Source organism: Misgurnus anguillicaudatus, chromosome 2 (genome assembly GCF_027580225.2).
Source record: "Misgurnus anguillicaudatus chromosome 2, ASM2758022v2, whole genome shotgun sequence".
Lineage (NCBI taxonomy): Eukaryota > Metazoa > Chordata > Actinopteri > Cypriniformes > Cobitidae > Misgurnus > Misgurnus anguillicaudatus.
The window spans coordinates 28,526,828-28,532,889 of NC_073338.2; positions in this window are offsets into that span (position 1 = coordinate 28,526,828).

Genomic DNA, 6,062 nt, shown 5'->3' on the forward strand with positions numbered 1-6,062 from the left:
TTCTCTATTTTCTTTTCTTTACTGTAACTAATGTATGATAAACCTGTCAAAAAGTATTTTCTTCTTAAACAAAAGAGAAACTAAAGTATGATAAGGCCTATCATTAATTATGAGAGAATGCCATTGGACCACAACTAAAAAAATCTTACACCAGGGGTCTCCAACCTTTTTTGTGAGCAAGGGCTACCACAATGGATAAAACAATCTGGGTTGCGTTTCCCAAAAGCATCGTTGCTAACCTGTTAGCAACTTACTTGGTTGGCAATGGGAAATTGCATTGCAACCAACAAAGTTGCTAACTTAGCTAGCAACAATGCTTTTGGGAAAAGCATCCCCCTGGAGGGCTACTTTTTGATATAGTCTACTCAAAACATTTTTGTTTTACTTATTTTACTTGCTAATATGTTTTATCGTTGTTTACAATGTTACCATACATAAAAGAAGCCAAGCTTAGAAAATATGTAAAAAAAATTACAATTGGGATTATTAATATAATGTGCTTTGGCAGGCACCTCACAGACTCTGTGCGGGCAACCTGGTGCACGCGGGCACCATGTTGGAGACCACTGAATCACACTCTTAAAAAATGTGGGTTATTTAGTTTAAACCAATGATTAGGTAAAAAATTGTCAAACCCAACAACCAGGTTAATTAACCTAGAAAAGGGTCAGCATTTGACCCAGCCATGGCTCACCTTAGCAGGGATGTCTGTCAAGGCAATACCTTCTCAATATGAACTATATCTTATCTCATCTGAGCAAACCCTTTCAACAATCATCAGAGAGATGATGTGCTTTTGAGTCCGTGAAGCTATAATCCGCCTTACAATTAAAGTATTATTAAGTCACTTCTCAATAACAAGGCCTACGTAATAGTGTAAATAATTAATTTCTCGATTAACTCGTCTCTTTAGCTCGCCTCTCTCAACACAATGGGAACAGATACCGTGCCGCCTTTTCAAAGATATACATTTTCTAATTAGCACTCAAATGAAGGGCTGTCTGTATCATCTGATGGTCATTGTCGGTTTTAGCTCCCCCCTACTGACCCTCGGATAGACCATAATGAGTGATTGAGCTGTCACAGCAACAAATGAAGGTCTATTCAAACAATCCCTTTCTGTATTTGAGCGACAGTTGAGCGTCGCTTCATTTTTAATGAACATAATTGTTGGTATGAGTAAGTGAGGAGGAGATAGATAGGGGTAAGTGTTTAGTTTTAACGTACCAGTAAAATGATTCAGTAGACTGGATTGTTTTTGTAGCCCAGTTTATTGCGATTTAAATTAGGTGCTGATGAAAATCATGTGCTTAAAACAACATGGCTGGTTCCAACTCTAAATAATGAGCTCTCTGATTGTAATGTATATTTAATGCATATGCTCACACCATTTGTTAATAGCTGAAACATCACAACTCTACTCAGCAAACAATTAAAGTAATAGAGCGATGGAGTTTTCATTGCACACTGGTTTTCTTTCCCACACATGTCTTTTTCAATCTTTGCATTCCTCTATTAGATCAACGACTGTGACCTCATTATACGTATAATGATTCGGTAGATGGTAGGCTGCTGGTTTCATTTGCAGAAAAATAATTGGGATTGATTTGCTTTTGTGGAAAAAATCTTGAATCTGAGTAATAGCTATGGTGAACAACATTAATATTTGAACTGGTGTTTATTAAGTATGCATGAGTGAAGTAAATAAATGTGCTCAAATAAGCAGTGTTTCATATTCACAATGGTTTTCTGTCAGGTTTCAGCATCTTCAAAATTAAAGCACAATTATTGGTTTGTCATGTCATCAGAGACTAATACACCTTAATGAGTGACAGAAGGCAGTGCCACAAACACAACATTCATCTCTCTCTCTCTCTCTCTCTCTCTCTCTCTCTCTCTCTCTCTCTCTCTCTCTCTCTCTCTCTCTCTCTCTCTCTCTCTCTCTCTCTCTCAAAATCGTTGTAATCTAGAATGTGCAGGTTTGAATTAAGATAAATTGACAAGATAAACAGTTTTTCCTGGTTCCTATGACTACCACGCTTCACCCGAACTGTTTTGATTGTATATAATCTGATGGTAATCTAGGCCAAATGACAGACAGATGATAAGAGAGACAGGACTCTTTTCTCAGGGATGATTTCCTATTACCACCCAATCAGACTGCTGTCAGTGTTTCTTTTCACAGTGATTTGGCCATGACGCTTTGTGTGTGGTGTAATTGGGTTTTTCATGCGGGTGATTAAGTCCCTTGTAAACGAGAAATGAGAAAAGTCACTTTGACAAAAACATTTTGGTGCGTGCATGAGCTAATTTTGTGATTTACAATTATTTTTAACAGTCCATTAAATGCGGTAAATTCAGATTATGAGTGCACTATTTGAATGTTTAAAACATTATTTAAATTATTTAATTACATTGTGGTGCGTAAACATAGCATGAGAACATTTTATGCTGGTTGGTGATTGGCTGGAACGCGCCTGACGTCACCTCTCGGATGTTTAAAGGGATCAGAAGTCCGTTAACGTAGCGCGCGGCGAGCAAAGCTTTCAGGTACTGGGCATGGGAGAAGAAACGTATGTTAAATGTACTTAAACGAAGCATTTATTTGCCTAGAAGACAGATATGATCCACAGTTTGAGTCTACAAAGGTGAACGGGGTTTATCGTTTGGCTGTGCGATTCGTTTGTTCGATATTTCTGTGAAGTTCGGATAGAGGTAAGTGCGCATGCTCATTTCAGAAGTATGCAAGCGTGAATTTACACGTGTTTACACGATTTAAATATGAAGTTTATATGCTGGACATGATTAACAGAGGGTCGTTGTGTAAGTAAGCTTACCTTGCCAGCTGAACACAATGTGTCTCTTGTCAAGTTGCTAGAATTACTCCGTGTACTCCGCATGTAAACTGAACAGATGTTTCATTTATAATCTATTCTAGGCACTGTCCCATTTATTATGATAAACACTACTTGCAATACACAACCACCTGATGTCAGAATGGGGGCCCTGGCATGGAAACACTGTGTTGGATGTGGATGCAGGATTTCTGACCGGTTCCTACTGTTTGCTTTGGATGGATACTGGCACTTCAACTGTCTCAAGTGTTCGTGCTGCCAAGCTCAGCTGGCAGAAATTGGCTCATCTTGTTTTACTAAGCGTGGCTTGATCCTCTGCAAAAGTGACTATATAAGGTCCGACTACAAGAACGTTACGTTTTGTTAATAGCATAATTTTTTGTTTTTTAAATGCATAATTGGGAGCAGTTACTAATACAGCATACAAACATGCATACTAATATACAGTTTTTTACACTGTATAAAGCTAAATGGCATACAGTATGTTAATGAGGAAACAACCGCTTTAAGGGTTCAACTACATAAGATCAAACATCAATAATGCAAATTGTTCTCTGTGTTGGATACATGGAAGATATGAAAGTCTTTATATTTGTGGTTATTCACTACAGATTATTTGGTAACGGTGGAGCCTGTAGATCTTGCAGTAAATGCATTCCAGCAAGTGAAATGGTTATGCGAGCACAAGGCAATGCATTTCATGTCAAGGTATTGAGCCATTTAATTGCACTTCATTCATAAATTGATTTGTACTCCTAGCTTGTAAGCAGATATGGAAAATAGTAATGTTTTCTGCATCGCAACATTCATGACACAATTTGATTGATTGATCTTTCTTTATTCTTACAGTGTTTTGTTTGCTCCATCTGCCATAACCAGTTAGTACCTGGTGACCGTTTTCACTATGTGAATGGAAAACTATTCTGTGAGCGAGACACTCCAGCAGCTCGTGAATCCAGAAACGACCACTTGGATGGATTAGGCAAGCACAACATATCGGAACCGCTTTGAGATGAGCTTAATGAGCATCAAGAGATGTTCATTGAGCACCTAGTTTCAAATTCAGGACTTCTTATAACCCAGTAGTTGCTTTGGCAACTGCATACAATTTTGTGCAGGTTTAATATTGTGGAAATGAACATATGTGGTAATATCTGCCAGTTTAAATGAGGTTAACCATTGGAGCTGAAAAGCAATCAGCGGGTATCCTTGCGTATCATAATCAATTATGAATTGGTTTGCACAGAATGACCTTCTTATGTATATTGTGGACCTGCAATCATTTAGTTGCATTGTCTGTTTGTCTATTGAAGTTGTGCTTGAATGTACTGAACGTCAGTACCGCAGCAAATGTGCTTGTTCATGGGAAATAAATATGCCCATGGCTGTTCTTATATTGTTATAAGGGAATGGCTATTTTTTTTTCAGGTCTACAATTACAGTATCACTACACTTACTGTCCACGTGTCCGTATAGATGCAACCAAGAAATCCAACTATCTTCCTTTGCGAATCAATCTCTGTGTATGTATTTGAATAAAAAGCTTTTGGGAGAGGGATGTTTGTTTAATAACTATAACATTTTAAACTGCTGAAAGTCTTTACAGTGTTTTTTATTGCAAGTAATATTTGCTTTATGCACAATGATTAAAAACTTTGTTACAAAACGTTTTATATTCTACTCTTAAATATTTTTTCTCAGTGATTGTGAAATGTTCCTGGAAATTTTTGCAGAAACATGGGAAGCAGTGCCCTCTGTTGTCAGAAGACAAAACTGTCACACTTAAGACATTGTCCATAAATAGGATCAGAATTCTTTAGGGTTATGCTATTACGTGCAGGATTGACCCATTACATTTTTATGGATAGGTTAAAAATATGTAAATTATGTCAATAAATATTTATGTTACACAGACAAGAGTTAAGACTAGTCACAGACTAAAGTGAATGTTTAAGGAGTCATAACTATATAAAAAATATATATTTGACATATCTTTACAATTTATCAGTACTTTGTCTCTAGATTAACACCAGTAATTTTTTCTAAAAGCGACTGAATTTTTAATTTAAAGGGATATTTCACTTTAAAATGAAAATTCTGTAATCAATTACTTATCCTCATGTTGTTCTAAACCTGTATGAATTTTTTTTCTGATGGACACACAAAAAAGATATTTTAAAGAAATGATGGTGAACACACAGCAGTAAGTGACCATTGACTTCCATAGTAGGAAAAAAATATCTTGAAAGTATTGTGATAAATGACTAAGAAAATATTTTGATAAATCATGGTAAGCACACAGTTGACAGTACCCATTAAAATCCATCAATTTTTTTTAATTCCTACTATGGAAGTCTATGGTCACTTACTGCTGTGTGTTTACCATCACTTCTCAAAATATCTTCTTTTGTGTTCATCAGAAAAAAGAAATTAATACAGGTTTAAAACAACATGAGGATGAGTAAATGATGACAGAATTTTCATTTTAAAGTGAACTATCCCTTTAACTAGGGCATACGTCCTGGCTTAAGTTAATCCTTGTCTGTGAAATTGGGCCATGACAATATTTTTTTTATAAATTACCATTGTTGTGATTACCCTAACAATAACCAAATCTGGGTTAGGCTTCAACCCATCACCTTATTGTAAAACTGATATTATTGCTTGACAGACAAGTTAAAATATTCATTTTAATATTATGCTGATGCCTTCTTAAAGGGATAGTTTATCTAAAAAAAATACTGTCATAATTTACTCACTAATAACTTGTTACAAACTTGATACATTTCTTTGCCTATACTGAACACAAAGAAAGATATTTTGAGCAATGTTTGTAACCAAACCGTTTTTGAGCACTATTGACTTCCATAGTATTTTAATTTCCTACTATGGAAGTCAATGTTGCTTCCTGCTTCATTATTACAGATACGTTCCTTTATGTTAAGCAGAACAAAAAAATATATACAGGTTTTTGTAACAACTTGAGGTTGAGTGAATGATGACAGACAGATGACATTTCTGGGTGATCCCTTTAACAATTACTGATTCAGTCCTTATGAATGAGGCTCATATATAACAAATCCCAATTAAATACTCTGTTATTCCTTATGCACAAGCCACCAAAGACTTAAACGAGTAGTGCAGAAATCATGTTGTGGTGAAATGCCAGTGTTTGTGAAACTGTTTACGTTATTAATCACATGATCA